Source organism: Phyllobates terribilis, unplaced genomic scaffold (genome assembly GCF_046119375.1).
Source record: "Phyllobates terribilis strain yellow unplaced genomic scaffold, ASM4611937v1 Scaffold_2__4_contigs__length_985480577, whole genome shotgun sequence".
NCBI classification, from domain to species: Eukaryota; Metazoa; Chordata; class Amphibia; order Anura; family Dendrobatidae; genus Phyllobates; species Phyllobates terribilis.
In genome coordinates this window covers 539,452,822-539,470,450 of record NW_027362762.1, presented here as the reverse complement: position 1 = coordinate 539,470,450, position 17,629 = coordinate 539,452,822, and the positions used below count along the sequence as shown (strand labels likewise).

The 17,629-nt window shown below is 43.0% G+C and overlaps 1 protein-coding gene across 3 annotated transcripts in view; it reads left to right on the top strand.

Annotated features, from left to right (window-relative positions):
* LOC141220313 (lysophospholipid acyltransferase 2-like) overlaps positions 1-17,629 on the top strand; it is a 206,523-nt gene that overhangs the window by 66,002 nt on the left and 122,892 nt on the right. The window contains exon 2 of one of the 3 annotated variants that reach the window (XM_073666272.1): positions 15,149-15,188. The exons of the other annotated variants lie outside the window; for them this stretch is intronic. The gene's annotated coding sequence lies outside the window, so the exon portion shown is untranslated. The remainder of the gene's footprint in view (positions 1-15,148; positions 15,189-17,629) is intronic. 3 annotated transcript variants of the gene reach the window in all.

Genomic DNA, 17,629 nt, shown 5'->3' with positions numbered 1-17,629 from the left:
TAAAAGGGCCGTCCCTCTAGTTGGTTCCTGCACAAGTTGTGACAAATAATTGTCTTTGATAATTGACAGAAACCTGTTTCCTTTCTGAGATCTACAGCTTTCGGTTTCCCAGTCTATATCGGGGTAGTTGAAGTCCCCCATAATAATCACCTCATTATTTGTAGGCTTTAGACACGTCTTTACATATAGACAGACTCCACCCCCTTTCCGATTTCTTCGATCCCTTCTAAACAGACTGTAACCCTGTAAGTTAACTGCCCAATCATAGCTTTCATCTAACCATGTCTCGGTTATTCCCACTATGTCATAGTTACCTGTAGATATTTCTGGTAACTATAAGGTCGAGGCAATCCAGAACTAGCCGCAACCGCTCTCCAAGAAGTAGGCGAGAGCATTTCTTGGGATTGTAGGATATTACCGGCGGTTTATCCCAAATTTTTCCATGATGGCCGTGCCACTTACGGATCTTATCAAAGGCACGAAATCTTCGATGGCGAAATGGACGGTTGAAACAGAGACGGTATTCCAACAGCTAAAGCTGACACTGTGTAAGCAGCCGGTCCTGATTGCACCAGACTTTAATAAGGAATTCGTGGTCCAGACAGATGCTTCAGAAGTTGGCCTAGGAGCCGTGCTGTCCCAAGAGATAAATGGTGAAGAGCATCCTGTATCTGAGCAGGAAGCGCTCTTCCTTCGAGAAAAACTATGCTATAATAGAGAAAGAATGCTTAGCCATAAAATGGGCCGTAGATACACTAAGATATTACCTACTAGACGTTTAAACTGGTGTCAGACCATGCCACTTTGAGATGGTTGAGGGAAAAGAAGGGTAAGAATACCCAGGTGACTAGGTGGTTCTTAGGTCTCCAGGACTTTAATTTTCATGTGGAGCATAGACCCGCAAAGTCACATGGTAATGCGGTTGCCCTCTCTAGAATTCCCTGTCTGGTGTCTGAAGGTGCCCAAACCCCCAGCTTTGGGCAGAGGGGGGGAATATGTGACAGAGTCACTGGTGTTATATGTGAGGGGAGATATGTTTTACTGCGGCTACTATCTTCAGTGAACTAAACCTATAAATTTCCTCCAGCATGTTATGTGCTGGGGGTTAAACCACCATTTTAAAAGGGAGTGGTTTTTTTCTGAATGACATTGAGAAGGGTGTGAAGTCTCCACCTCAGTGTGTGGCTGGGCAAGTTAAATGCTCAGGCACTGTTTTTTTTTCTCTGTTGTGAGTTTGGAGAGGCAAGTCTCCAGACTGTGAAACTTCAGTTTAGGGAGAGCTGAAGTATGCTGCAAGTTAAGTGGGCGAATTCTGCACACATAGGACTGTGCTATTGTTTATGTTTTGTTTTGCCATTATGCCAGCAAGGCTGAGTTTAATTTACTGAACCTGCAGTGCTTTATGCCGTTTTAAATAAACCTGCAGACGCAAGCGTTACTGAGTCTATTTCTGAAAGCAGCTGGGTGAGTCGTCTTACCACATAACATTGCGGACTGTTGAAACTGAGATACCAAGATCTTTGGAGATGGCCTTATATCCTTTGGAAATCTTGTTTGCTAATAGCAGTTTTGATGTCCTGAGACAGCTCCTTTGTCTTCACCATTGTGACAAAGGAACAGGGCCTACCATGTGGCTTTTTAAAACAGTGAAGTTATCATTCATTGGCTAATTCATGTTACATGGGCACGGACAATTAATCAAAGGAGAATCTCTTTTGTGATTTACCACAGGCGAGTCAAAATGTGTTTCCATACTAAATTAATGTAAAGGGTACCAATACTAGTATCATGGCAAGCTTTAGATTTTTCCCTCCCATTGTTTTTTGTTTTAAATTGTTTATCATTTGCTCTTTTGTATTTAACTTTAGTGCTCTGTACAAAAAACCTGTTTCACTTGATACATTTTTTTTAGGAGATACTCCATATTATGTACTTAAACTACATGGGTGGCAATAACAATGACCAGGACTGTATATTAAGAGGAAAAAAACTATGATGGGAGTGCTTCTTTAAACCCTTCCCGACATGCGCCGTATATATACGGTGCTGCGGGAGCTGCGTTCCCGCAAAACGCAGTATATATATGGTGCTGTGATTGCGTGGCCACACACTATGCGTTGCTGCGATCATATGCTGGTGTCAGCTCTATTTCAGAGCTGACACCCTGCAACAACGCCCACGATCAGTGCTAGCAGCGAACGTGGGCGTTTAACCCTGTGATGCCACTGTCAATAGTGGCAGCGACATCACGGGGCGTCACAGAGGGAGTGAGCTCCCTCTTTGCTCCCATCGGCACAATGCGATGCGATCGCGTTGTACTGATAATCTTCATGGTGACCCTGGGTCACAAGATGGCCGTGGGGTCAGTGACTGTGGCCTGTCAGGTCATGCTCAAAGCACGAGCTGACATGCCTCTTTACTGCATGTCAGACGCTGATCTAATGCCCTGCAATGCAGAAGCGTTGCAGAGTTTTAGACCAGCAATCTGTCAGTTTGAAGCTGATGTCCCTTCCAGGGACAATGTAAAAAAGTTTAAAAAAAAGTTAATAAAAATTGTAAAAATATTTAAAAAAAAATCACAAAATAAAGAACAAAAGAATAAGAAAAAATATTAATCCAATAAATACATTTATTTATTTAAAAACAAAAATAAATATATTTGATATCGCCGCATCCGGACCAACCCGACCCATAAAGCTGTCCCACTAGTTACCCCCTTCAGTGAACACCATTAAAGCATAGTTTTTTGCCTCATTTTTATTTATTTTTTTATCATCATACCAGCAAAAAAAGTGGAATAAAATGCAATCAAAAAGACTAATGTAAATAAAATTGGTATCTTTGAAAACGTCAACATAAAAAAATATATAAATCTGGTATCGCTGTAATCGCACCGACCCGAAGAATAAAGTTGTCTAATCACTTATACCGCACGAAGAGCGTTGTAAGAAATAAATAAAACCAATTCTTCACCTGCTATTGATTTGTTCATTTTTCCTCCCAAACATCACAGTAAGGCTAGACTCACATTTATCTTCGGCTGAGCGCTTACACCAGGGATTCTGTGTAAATCTCTGAAATACGTGATTCAGATGGAACCCTCGGCGGAAGATTCCCTATAGTGAGGCAGATGGAGGCACTGGGGATGCAGTCAAATCCTAATGACCCCCTCCCTTCTAAGCCCCAGTGTGTCTAAACCACATTTAGCATCCACATGTTTGTCATTTTTGTAGCGATGAGACCCCGCCTATTTTACGGGTGCTTGTCTCCTGAAGCACGAGCTGGTCACTCTAACGTACTGGTCACTATAACGTACTGGTCACTACAATTGCAGTTTGTCATTTTCATTTAGCAACATCCACTACTGCTTGTTTCTGGAAAACACCCATGGAGTCAAAATCGTCATTACAACTGAAGCACCCAAAGGGGTATAATTTCCAAAATGGGGTCACTTGAGAGGGGTGAAATTCTGCTCTTCTAGCACTTAGGGACTCTGTATATGGAGTCTGCCATCTATTCTAGGAAAATCTGTGCTGCAGGATCCAAATAGCGCTTATTCCCTCCCGAGTCTATGTGGCTAAGCAGTACTGTAAAGCCACATATGGGGTATTTCTACATTCAGCAGAAATTGTGTGACACATTTTGGTGGCATTTTTACCCATTTCCTAGTGAACATATAACATCTGGGGCTAAAACTAAATTTTGGTGATAAAAATGTAATTAATCTTTCTTAACTGCCTAATGGTATAAAATTCTGTGACACACCTGTGGTGTCAATATGATAGCTGCATCCCTAGATTAATTCATTGAGAGGTGTAGTGTGTAAAATGGGGTCACTTATGGGGGGTTCTGCTGTTCTGACACCTCAGGGGCTCTACAAATGTGATGTGACACTCTCAAACCAGTCTAGCAAAATTAGAACTCCAGTATGGAGTATTATGAGCTTTGCACTGTGCCTCAAAAGTCGTTTTCAACCACATATGAGGTACCGACGTATGCGGGAGAAATTGCACAACAAATTTTGGGGTCCATTTTCTCCTCCTTTCCTTGTGAAAATGAAAAGATTTGGGGCTAAAACAACATTTTTGTGTAAAAAATTTTTTTGTCAAGGGCTGCCCTTCTGCCCTTGACAAAGCGGACTGCTGTACCGCGAAATGCGCGTCGGGCGTTGTCTCACCCTCACCACCCCTCCTCTATCCCTGGTTAGCAACTCAGCAGATACTGTTACATCAATCGGGAGGTTTCTATGTGTATATAGCCATGGGCGTGGGGAGCAGTGAATATTCATTTTCCTTAATAATCGGCACACTGTGCCCGCAGCGCGGCTCCTGGTATGTATGGCACCGTTCATCCCTGTATGTATGGCTCCCCTCATCCCGGTATGCATGACACCCTTCATCCCTGTATGCATGGCCCCCCTCATCCCGGTATGTATGGCCCCCTCATCCTTGTATGCATGGCTCCCTTCCTCCCTGTATGTATGGCCCCCTCATCTTGGTATGCTTAGCACCCATCATGCTGCACAGAAAAAAAATAAACTTTCATACTCACCTCCTCTTTCCTCCAGCGCTGTGTCCCGCTCTGTGCCAGAATAGTCACTGCTCCCCACGCCAGGACTGCATGCGTGAGGAGCAGTGACCATTCATTCTCACTAATAGCGTGCCCGCTGTATGGGTGAAGGGGGCCATACATACAGGGATGAGGCATGAGGGGGCCCATACATACAGGGATGAAGAGGGCCATGCATACAGGGATGAAGGGGGCCATACATACAGGAATGAAGGGGACCATACATACCAGGATGAAGGGGGCCATACATACCAGGATGAGGGGGTCCATACATACAGGGATGAAGAGTGCCATACATACCAGGAAGAGGAATGAAGATACCGTACATGCCAGAAAGAGGGTTGAAGGTGCCATACATACCAGGATGGTTGTGAGGGGGGCCATACATAACAGGATGAAGGGTGCCATACATACTAGGAAGAGGGATGAGGGGGCCATGCATACCAGGATGGGGGATTGGGGTGCCATGCATACCAGGATGGTGGATTGGGGTGTCATGCATATCAGGATGGGGATGAGGGCCACGTATAACAGGAAAGAGAGGGCCTTATATACCAGGATGCGGGATATTAACAGAATTGGGGGACATTACCCCTATAACAGTGTCAGCAGCAGACCCCCTCCCCCTTAACAGGGCATCATGACCACATTTTTTGCTTACATTTTTTTTCGATTTTCCTCCTCTAAAACCTAGGTGCGTCTTATGGTCCGTTGCGACTCTGATTTAAGGGCATAAAATTAAAAGCTTGAAAATTGCTACATTTTCAAAATTGATGCCAAATTTCCCATTTTTTTTTACAAACGCAAGTCACATTGAACTAATTTTACCACTATCATGCAGTACAATATGTCATGAAAAAAAACAGTCTCCGAATCAGTGGGATTCGTTGAAGCGTTCCAGAGTTATTACCTCATAAAGTGACTCTGGACAGAATTCCTGGTCAGGAAGATGAAAACGGGCTCGGGGGTGAAAGGGTTAAACATATACCTTATGGCATGCTTTTTTGTACAGTTATATTGAAAATCAGATGACTGTACTTTATGATATAGTTGGTATTATTAGATTAGGACTTATATGTGGGAAGATATGAAGAACTTCCAGTACTGACATTGTTCAATAACAGACACAAATGTTACTAGGAGGGGTACAGCTTGTTAGAAAAATACTTAAGTGGATTGTTGTCTACTGGACAACCCCTTCTTAACTGCTATAGTTCCCCATATAAAATAAAAAAGAACATGCTTCCCAGACCGGCATCCTGCGCACTAGACCATGCCTGCGCACTAGACCACTGCAGGGAAAAATGGTCCGGGAGCAAAAAAAGCACGCCTGACAATAGCTGCGCTTTGCGCTTGCGCGGGATGTGAACGAGAAGAGTGCACATCACAGGGCCCTGTGACGTGCAGGGGAGGGGAGGAATATGGAAATTAAGCAGATAGGCGTGATAGGAAGTGAGAAATAGAAGCTTCAAGACAGATGAGTGGGAAGTGTCAATGGGGATGTTGAAGTCACTCATGATGATAGTGGGGATGTCAGCGGAAAGGAAATGAAGGAGCCAGGTGGTGAAGTGGTCAAAGAAGGTGGCTAGTCCTGGGGGGCACTAAACGACGGCCAGTTGGAGGGGGAGTAGATGCGCACACAGTGTACTTCAAAGGAGGGGAGAATAATGGAGGGTGGCAGTGGGATATGGGTGAAGGAGCAGTTGCCTGACAGGAGAAAACCTACTCCTCCACCATGCTTGCCATTGGAGCGAGGGGTGTGAGAAAGATGGAATGCACCATACGAAAGTGCAGCTGGGGAGGCCGTGTCAGAGAGGGTGAGCCAGGTTTCGGTGATGCCGGGAAAGGAGAGTTTGTTAGTAATAAAAAGATCATGGATGTAGGAAAGTTTGTTGCACACGGAGCGAGCGTTCCGTAGAGCTCCTGTTAGTGGGGCTGAGGAGGCGGGGGCTGGGCTGATGGGAATAAGGTGCGAAGGGTTGCGAGAGTTTGTAACAGATCGTGGATAGAAGTTGAAAGTGACTGTGGGGATGTGGTGAGGAGGACCAGGATTTGGAGAGATATCGCTGGCAGTCAGAAGGAGCAGGGAAAGTGTTAGCAGGTGGGAGCAAGAGAAGGCATGAGGTGGCTGTCTGTGCTTAGAGATGCAGGATTGAATGTTGAGGAATAGTTCTGAGGAGGAGGTGAGATGAGTGAGGAGGATGGAGGGAGAAATGAAGAGTACCATACTAGGTGTAGGGATTAGGGGGGTTAGTAGAAAGTGAAGGACTATACAGGAGAGAGTGAAGACAAACAGGAACATCATTTACTTTGCCTGGGTATCCTGTTTCCTTCGGTTCAATTCAGGATTAATTCAATGCCACACTTAATTCATCACACTTGGTGAATTCACACTGGCCAGACTACGTCAACCAGACTTAGGCTTCACAATATATATGCTAGCAAATGCATTCAGCTGTTACGGGGAATGAAGAGGCCGCTGACCCAGGTTTATCAGATAATTACAAATTGGGCCAGAGCAGGATATAATGCAGGAAAAGTAAAGCTGGTCATAAAGAAAAGAAAGTGTTGAACAGGTGGTCGTGCTGTGGTCAGCTTACACACATACTAGGTTAGTGCAGATGATAGGAATGGCAAGATAGGTCACACATATGGAAAGATGGGTGCCGTACCATGTTGGAACTTGTTTTCCCGGGGCTCACGTGAGGTTGGTACGTCATGTGAGCCCTGCACCAAATCAGTTCTGGCGTCACTGGCCCCTCCTTTGGAAGTATTGAACATCAACAAGAAGCCAAACCTGTGGCTGCTTTTTGACTTACTATTGATGTTCGATTTGTCTGAAGGTGGAAACAGTGACACCAGCACTGATTGGGCATAGGACTCACATGTCATAACTGCACGTGAGCCCTGGGAACGCAAGTGCCGACACCGCTGGAACGGCGCTGGCACGGGAGGGGAGTATAAGTGTTTTTAATTTATTGGCGCCAAACATTCAGATTGAAAAGGGGTTGTTCTATAGTGGACAACTAACTAAACAGGTGCAATGTAAATGTAATTTTTGCAAATAGAAATATAGCGAGGATATGCCAACTAATAGTGTTCAGTCTGAGGCTTACTCACCATGATTGACTGGGAATCTTATAAAATAGAGACCTGCTCATATCAATTACGACACTCTCAGTATAGCGCTAAGGAACATGTGACGCGCCCCCTGGGCCATGTTGTTAGGGATACCCGGAGCCGGATCAGATGGGGGTTGTAGTCTCCGAGTGGCTGTGACCCGGTCCGTGCCCAGGGTGTCAAACTCAGTGTGCGGCAGTCCTTACAGATGTTCTAGTGTCGACTACGCCACCCGTTGATTTGCGGTCAAAAGGCCGCCGCTGCAGGATGGTCCGCTGAGGCTGGTGGTGTGTGTGCAGCTGTGGTAGTATAACCCCCAACGGGAGGGGTATAGCCTCAGGGGGTCAGACGTGGAGGATGGTGGTTGTGAAGGTGCAGCAAGGAGACTCAGAGGCATGAAATGCAGTTCAGGGTTTTTACTCACTGGTGTTGCTCGGGTCACTCTGTACAGCAGTGACCACCCAAGCCGTGCTGCGTCCACCAGGTCCTGGACTCGGCCAACTCCCGGGCAATTCCTGAGTATGGTCCTGAGCTCCTTTCTGACTCTCCCTTCTTCTGGCCGTTCCCACCAGGGATCCACCTCTGTCCAGCTCCCTCGGGCCTCTTAGTGGTTGAACCTTCTCTGGCTTCCCTGGCCCTACTCGTGGTGTGCCTTCCTGGTGGATTTGGTGAGGGTCGTGGCAGATCCTGCCCACGACCTCCGGTTCCTGGCTAAGGTGTGCTTTAGCCTCTGCCAGCTTAGGATCCGGTACCCTTTTGCCGACCCTTCACCCTTATCAGCTCTCATACAGGCTCTTGGGGTCCCCTCTCGTCCTGCGCCTCTGGGTCTCTCTTCCTTCTCCTCAGGCTCTCTGACAGACTGACTGACTGACTGACTGACTCTGTCCTAAGATGGTGCCCACCTTATATACTCCCTCTATGTGTGAGCTCAGGTGACCAGCACCCAATGAGCTCCTACATTTACCCAGACTACTCCCCCTATCTGCCCCTACACTACTGGGATGTTCCACCCCCCTCCCACTCCAGCCAGGGACAGACGCTGTCGTACCTGCACATATACTGGTGGGAGTACCGTTGTTCTGTCCCCCGGAAATGGGATGTATGTAGTGCATGCAGCCTACTGAGCTCAGTTCCATACTCCATCCTTACCCGGGAGTGGAATACCACACCTCTGGGTTGAGGTGCAATACCCCTGTAGCAGCCGAATCCTCAGGGTGCTACACATGTGTTCTATAATCAGCAAAATAAATAAATGTAGGTCACCTTCCTCATTCCAGATACCGACAATGAGAATAATGGAATTCTATGGCTACATCAAGCATGGCATTATGCTATTACAGTTTGATTTGGTACTTTATTGACTTCAATGTTAAAGGGAACTTATTACCTAATTTATGCCGCTCAAACTCTGGGCTGAATGAATCAGAGACTAGCTGCAGGATTGCAGCCACATATATTTTTCTCTAAAATGCTGCATGTTTTCAGAGAAAATATGCTGATATACAGTAGCTTGCGAAAGTTTCCCCCCTTTCCTCATCCCCTTGGAATTTTTTGTGTTTTGCTACCTCACAACCTGGAATTTTACTGGGTTTTTTTGAGGGTTGGCATCAATTCATGTAAAGAACATGCCTACAACTGTGAACATTTGGTTTTCTTTTTATTGTGAAGCAAACAACAAATAACTTAAAACTTCAGTGTGCATAATTGTTCATCCCCCCTAAAGGCAGTACTTTGTGGAGCCTCCTTTTGCAGCAATTAGAACTGCAAGTCGCTTTGGATAAGTTTCTATGAGCTTTCCAAAACTTGCCACTGGGATTTTTGCCCATTCCTCAAGCAAATCTGTGCCAGCTCTTTCAAGTTAGATGGTTTCCTCTGGTGAACAGCAATCTTCAAGTCTGACCACAGATTCTCAATTGGATTAAGGTCTGTGCTTTGACTAGGCCACTCCAAAACATATACATGTTTCCCCTGAAACCACTTGAGTGTTGCTTTAGCAGTATGATTAGGGTCATTGTCTTGTTGGAAAGTGAACCTCTGTCTCCGTCTCAAATCACTGAGAGTGAAACAGGTTTTGCTCAAGAATATCCCTGTATTTCGCACCATCCATCTTCCCCTCAACTCCTACCACTTTCCCTGTCCTTGCTGCCGAAAAACATTCCCACAGCATGATGCTGCCACCACCATGTTTCACTGTGGGGATGGTATTCTTGGGGTGATGAGCCTTGTTGGTTTGGCGCAAGACATAGCATTTTCCTTGGTGGCCAAAAAGTTATTAAATTTTGGTCTCATCTGACCACAGCACCTTCCTCCATACATTTAGGGAGTCTCCCACATGTCTTTTGGCAAACTCAAAATGAACCTTACAGTTTTTGTGTGTAAGTAAAGGCTTTTTTTCAGCCCACTCTTCCATAAAGCCCACCTCCTATAGAGGGTATGGCTTATTGTGGTCGTATGGACAGATACTCCAGTTTCTGTTTGGGAACTCTACAGCTCCTTCAGGGTTACCTTGGTCTCTGTGCTGCCTTAATGATTATTGCCCTCCTTGCCCAGGCGGGGAGTTTAGCGGGTGGCCCTCTCTTGGCAGATTTGTTGTCGTACCATGTTCTTTCCATTTGATAATGGATTTGATGGTGCTCTGGGAGATCATCAGAGATTGGGATTTTTTTTATAACCCAACCCTGACTTGTACTTCTCAACAACTTTGTCCTTTACTTGTTTGGAGATCTCCTTGGTCTTCATGGTGTTGTTTGGTTAGTGGTGCCTCCTGGTGCTTAATGGTGTTGCAGCCTCTGTGGCCTTTCAGAAAAAGTGTTTATATACTGAAAGACCATGTGACACTTAGATTGTGCACAGGTGGACTTCCTTTCACCAAGTATGTGACTTATGAAGGTAATTTCTTACACCAGAAATTTTTAGCGCCTACACAGCAAAAGGGGTGAATACATATGCACATTCCAATTTTTAGTTATTTGTTCCCATAAACTAAATGTATGCCTATATTTTTCTCACTTCACCAAGTTAGACCATTTAGTGCTGATGCAACACACACAAATCAGATTACAAAATATTTAAACACCAGTTGTAATGTAATAAAATAGGTAAAAAGCCAAGGGGGCTGACTAGTCCGGCTCCTCTCTCTGCCCCAGGCTGACTTTTCCCAGGTGATTGACAGGTCTCTAGCTATGGGAATCACTTTTAGCAGCCCTGGAAGAAGTCAGCTGAGGGTGTAGCCGGATTACTCTCATCTATCTTTATGGTTCCCAGATCTATAAATTATGTTTTTTTCGCTTAAACACCAGAGCGCTTCATGGAAAAATATTGAGTGATGTGAAAAAGTGTTTGCCCCCTTCCTGATTTCTTATTCTTTTGCATGTTTATCACACTTAAATGTTTAAGATCACAAAACAAAATGTAAATATTAAACAAAGCTAACACAAGTAAGCACAAAATGCTACCCCACAGGCTGCCCATCTGGTGCTCTGCTTACATATTCATCTGTATGCTCTTATGACAGCTCACTGTGCCTTCACTGACCTGCCTCCTATTTTTTCTAGCACTGCACTACTAGATGCATTATGTAAAATAGGAGGTAGGTCACTGATCGTTCAGTCATAAGAGCATACAGATGAATATGTAAGTAGAGCACCAGATAGAGCGCCCCCCACAGGCCACCCCGAAGCACGAGCATATCATTATCTCCAAACTGAAAGTAAAGATTACACAAGAACAATGTCGCCAACCTGACAGTGTATGTAGTTTACTGAACACAATCCTGCTGACAGGTGCGCTTTAAGAAAAACAAAATTAAGACTTTTGGAGTGACCTAGTCAAAGTTCTAACTTTAATCTGATTGAGATGCTGTGGCATGACCTTAAAAAGGTGGTTCATGCTTGGAAACCCTCTAATTTGGCTGAATTATAACAATTTTGTAAAGATGAGTGGGCCAAAATTCCTCCAGAATATTGTAAAAGACTCACTGCCAGTTATTGCAAACGCTTGATTGCAGTTGTTGCTGCTAAGGGTGACCCAACCAGTTATTAGGTTTAGGTGGCAATCACTTTTTCACACAGGGCCCTGTAGGTTTGGATTTCTTTTTCCCTTAATAATAAAAACTTTCATTTAAAAACTACATTTTGTGTTTACTTGTGTTATCTTTGTCTAATATTTAAACTTTGTTTTGTGATCTGAAACATTTAAGTGTGACAAACATGCAAAAGAATAAGAAATCAGGAAGGGGGCAAACACTCTTTCACATCACTATCTGGCTGCAGTTGTGCAGCTAGTCTCTGATTCATGCTGCCAAAACCATGGGCAGCATGAATCAATCAGGTGACAGCTTCCCTTTACAGAAGTTTTCCACTTGAAAGTAGATCCAAAACGTTTTCTGTATTTTATAACAACAAAATCAGATAGTAATCACCCTCCTCAGGTACAGGAAACTTTTTGGATCCACTTTTTTTAAGTGAAAACAAGTTATCACCTATCTGCAAATCACAACCCTGGACCCGCACCTCTCGGGGAATTTGTATTCCCCTCGGTGCACTTTCATCCCAGTTACAAAATGGAGAGGCATTTTAAACATCCAGCTGTCACTCCACCCCATTAGGAAATGAAGGAAGCAAAGGTCAAACATGCGCACTGCCGGTCCATTATACAGGGTGGGCCATTCATATGGATACACCTAAATTAAATGGGAATGGTTGGTGATATCAACTTCCTGTTTGTGGCACATTAGTATATGGGAGGGGGAAAACTTTTCCAGATGGGTGGTGACCATGGCGGCCATTTTGAAGTCGGCCATTTTGGATCCAATTTTATTTTTTTCAATGGGAAGAGGGTCATGTGACACATCAAACTTCTTGAGAATTTCATAAGAAAAACAATGGTGTGCTTGGTTTTAACGTAACTTTATTCTTTCATGAGTTTTTTACAAGTTTATGGCCACTTATAAAATGTGTTCAAAGTGCTGCCCATTGTGTTGTATTGTCAATGCAACCTTCTTCTCACACTCTTGACACACTGATAGTAACACCGCAGAAGAAATGCTAGCACAGGCTTCCAGTATCCGTTGTTTCAGATGCTGTACATCTCGTATCTTCACAGCATAGATAATTGACTTCAGATGACCCCAAAGATAGAAGTCTAAGGGGGTCAGATCGGGAAACCTTGGTGGCTGGCTATTCAACTGGCTCACGACGACCAATCCACTTTCCATTAAACTGTTCATGTAGGAATGCTCGGACCTGACACCCATAATGTGGTGGTGCACCATCTTGTTGGAAAAGCTCAGGGAACGTGCCATCTTCAGTGCATAAAGAGCACCCACCCTGGCCCACCCTGTATATACCGTATATATTTACCCATTTTGCCAATCAGGGCGGGTGCCATCATTTACCGACCCCAACTGACCACTGATCCTTTGAATAGGTGATAATTTGTTTTCCCTGGACAACCCCTTTTAATCTTTTTTGGTCTCTATTTCAAACCTTCCACTAGTGATCACTAGTGAAAATTTATGCTACAGTTACCTTGTTTTCTATCAAATGATGCAGACTAAATCCACACTCATTTTTTTCTCTAGGGAAACACAAATTCTGCTAGTTTTTTTCACCATAAAAAAAACACTTTACCCTTGTAATACTGATTTTGCAAAGGTACAGGAATAACTAATATCTAATTATGTTTTGTTACTTACATTTAATAAAAAAATATTTTCTTAAATTCTTTTTTTTAGTTTGGTGACTTTATTATTAATTTTACTTACTTTTTTGTAAGGAACTTTTTACTTAACTACCATTTAACAGTAATGCATTGGAATATCTGTACATTTTAATACATATTTATGTACTTGTTACCTTTGCATATAAAATATTTGGGCATACCTAAGTTATACTTTAATAGGCACAAGGCATTGGATTGTGGCTAGAACACTGCAAACAATGATTGAATGTCTATAATCCGCTAGATACGTTTATACTGTTAGTCACTTAGCATTAAAGCGAGATAAGGACTAGTGAGCTAAATGTTTACATATTAAATTCCGTTCTCTGTATCCAATTTTATCACTTCAAGATGTTGTATTGCAGAATCAAACTCTTACAATAATTAAATTCAGGTGCTGTATAGAGTGAGCAAAATAATTTATGATGTCATGATTTGCTGCATACTGTCATGGCAGAAAGTGTTGGCACCCTTGAAATTGTTCCAGAAAATGAAGTATTTCTGCCAGAAAATTATAGCAATTACACATGTTTTGTTATACACATGTTTATTTACTTTGTGTGTATTGGAAAAACACAAAAAACAGAGAAATGGCAAATTGGAAATCATTTGACACAAAACCCCCAAAATGTGCTAGACAAAATTGTTGGCACCCTCAACTTAATATTCGGTTGCACACCCTTTGGAATAAATAACTGCAATCAATCGCTTCCTATAACAATCAACAAGCTTCTTATACCTCTCAACTGGAATTTTGGACCACTCTTATTTTGCAAACTGCTCCAGATCTCTCATATCTGAAGGATGCCTTTTCCCAACAGCAATTTTAAGATCTCTCCACAGGTGTTCAATGGGATTTAGACTTATTGCTGGCCACTTCAGAACTCTCCAGCGCTTTGTTTCCATTCATTTCTGGGTACTTCTTGAAGTATGTTTGGGGTCATTGTAGAGCTGAAAAACCCATGACGTAACACGCTAACCCTGCTTTCTGACACTGGGCACTACATTGTGACCCAAAATCTTTTCATGATGCCTTGCACACAGTCAAGGCACCAATTGCCAGAGGCAGCAAAATAACCCCAAAACATCTTTGAACCTTCACCATATTTGACTGTCGGTACTGTGTTCTTTTCTTTATAGGCCTAATTCCGTTTTCGGTAAGCAGGAAAAAGATGTGCTTTACCAAAAAGCTGTATCTTGGTCCAATCTGTCCACAAGATGCTTTCCCAGAAAGATTTTCTCTTACATACATTTTGGCAAACTGCAGTCTAGATTTTTTTATGTCTCTGTGTCAGCAGTGAGGTCCTTCTGGGTCTTCTGCCAGAGGGTTTCATTTCATTCCAATGTTGACAGATAGTTGTCGCTGACACTAATGCACCCTGAGCCTGCAGGACAGCTTGAATTACTTTGGAACTTAATTGGGGCTGCTTATCCACCATTCAGACTATCCTGCGTTGCAACCTTTCATCAATTTTTCTCTGCCGTACACATCCTGGGAGATTAGCTACAGTGCCATGGGTTGTAAACTTCTTGATTATGTTGCACGCCATGGTCAAAGGAACATCAAGATCTCTGGAGATGGACTTGTAATCTTGAGATTGTTGATAGTTTTCTACAATTTTGGTTCTCAAATCTTCAGACAGTTCTCTTCTCTTTATGTTCTCCATACTCAGTGTGGCACACACAGACACACAATGCAAAGATTGAGTCAACTTCTCCCCTTTTTATCTGGTTTCAGGTGTGATTTTCATATTGCCCACAGCTGTTACTTGACAAAGGTAAGTTTGAATTAGCATCACATGCTTGAAACAAAGTTGTTTACCCACAATTTTGGAAATGTGCCAACAATTTTGTCCAGCCCATTTTTGGGGTTGTGTGTGAGATTATGTCCAATTTGCCTTTTTTTCTCTGTTTTTTTGTGTTGTTCCAATACACACAAAGGAAATAAGCATGTGTATAGCAAAACGTGTAATTGCAATAATTTTCCAGGAGAAACACTTCCTTTTCTGGAACAATTTCAAGGGTACCAACACTCTGCCATGACTGGATCAGTTACACCAGCATATAGGTTTTAAAGAAGAACTCCAATAAACACTCTTGACATATTTTATAAAATACTTGTGGTATTTCTAAAAAATCAATTTTGGAAGACCTCATCTTAGGACTATGCATTGTGCAGTTTTTCTGCTATTCCTCCTACACATCTGTTGAGGGTTTGACCCAGCACACTCTGTTCAATCAGTGGTGCTATTGTCATACTGTGTAGTAATATATTCCTATGGTAACTCACAGTAATCAAGTATCAAACAGTTTTCAGAAGAAAAAAACAAGTGAAAATATACTTCAGAATTGTTATTTTATACGAAATGTAATTAAGCTTAAGTCTGCATGGTTAAAGGGGTTGTCCAGGTTTGGCACAAAAGTCTGCAGTCAGTCTATGTGACTGTAGTCTTGTGATCATCACATCGCGTGGTGTCAGGATTCTTTGGTGGCAGGAGAGGGCAGTTATGTGACCGTAAGTATTCAATATGCATATTCCCAGTCACATTCTGACTAGAATACAAGTGAATTGAGTGAGACCGCACATGAATGTGGCTGGAATCATGTTACTCACCACTGGCACCAGAGAATCCTGACAGCATGCACTGGGCATCCTGTTGGGATTCACATAGTGACTACAGACTTTTGTGTCAAACCTGGATAACCCCTTTACCCCCCAGGGTGGTTTGCACGTTAATGACCAGGCCAATTTTTACAATTCTGACCACTGTGACTTTATGAGCATGTCACTCGAACACCCGCGATACTCAGTGCATACCTGAGCACCCGATGCAAACTCAAGTAGCGAGCACTTTCGCTCAACACTGGTTGCCATATTGTCATAATTTTTTTTTCTTTACTTTTGAAAAAATCCCAACTTTAACCCCAATCCTAATACAACCCCAACCCTACCCCTAGCCTAACCCTACCCCAACCCTAACCCTAGCCCAACCCTAAGACAACCCTAACCCTAGCACAACCCTAACCCCAACCCTAACCCTAGTACAACCCTAACCCTAGAGTTTATTTTTTTACACCGTTCCTCGTGTGGTATAAGTGATTAGACCACTTTATTCTTCGGGTCGGTGCGATTACAGCAATACCAGATTCATATCGGGTTTTTATGACTGACAGCTGTCACACACTAAAAAATGTTTTTTCTGCAAAGACTAGTTTTTGCATCGCCATATTTTGAGAGCTATCATTTTTCCATATTTTGGCCGACAGAGTCATGTGACGGCTTGTTTTTTGCGGAACAAGTTGACGTTTTTATTGGTACCATATTCGGGCATGTGATATTTTTTGATCGCTTTCTATTCCGATTTTTGGGAGGCAGAATAGACAAAAACCAGCAATTCAGGAATTGTTTTTTTTTTTTTTTTTTATGCCGTTCCGTGTGTGGTAAAATTTATAAAGCAGCTTTATTCTTCAGGTCAGTACGTTTACACCGGTACCGCATTTATATAGTTTTTTTATGGTTTGGCGCTTTTACACAATAAAAACTATTTTCTCGAAAAATTATTTTTTTGTATCACTTTATTCTTAGAGCTATAACTTTTTTATTTTTTGGATGATGGAGCTGTGTTGCAGCTTGTTTTTTGCGGGACAAGATGACGTTTTCAATGGTACCATTTCTATTTATATTCGTCTTTTTGATTGCGTGTTATTCCATTTTTGTTTGGCGGTATGATAAAGCATTATTTTTTGCTTCGCTTTTTTTTTTTTTTTTTTTACTGTGTTCACTAAAGGGGTTAACTAGTGGGACAGTTTTATAGGTTAGCTCGTTCCGGACGCGACAATACCAAATATGTGTACTTTTTCCTGCCAGGGACAAGCGGATGTGAAGCGTTCTTCACATGCATTTCTGCATGCGGGTTGACAAGCGCTTTCCAAGCGATTTTAGCATCACTTGGAAAGTGCTTGACAACTTGGTCATACTATATAAATCCATGCAACCGGCATGGATTTATATAGTGTGACCGAAAGAATTGTAAAAAATAAAAAATAAATCTATACTTACCTTCTGATGGCCCCCGGAGTGTTTATCCGATGCGTCTCGGCTTGCCGGCAGATCGCGGTAGATTTAAGGACCTGCCGACGTCAGCGTCGCGTGACCCATCACATGACTAAATGACATCAGTGCAGGTCCTTTAGTTTACCGCGAGTTGCCGGCAAGCAG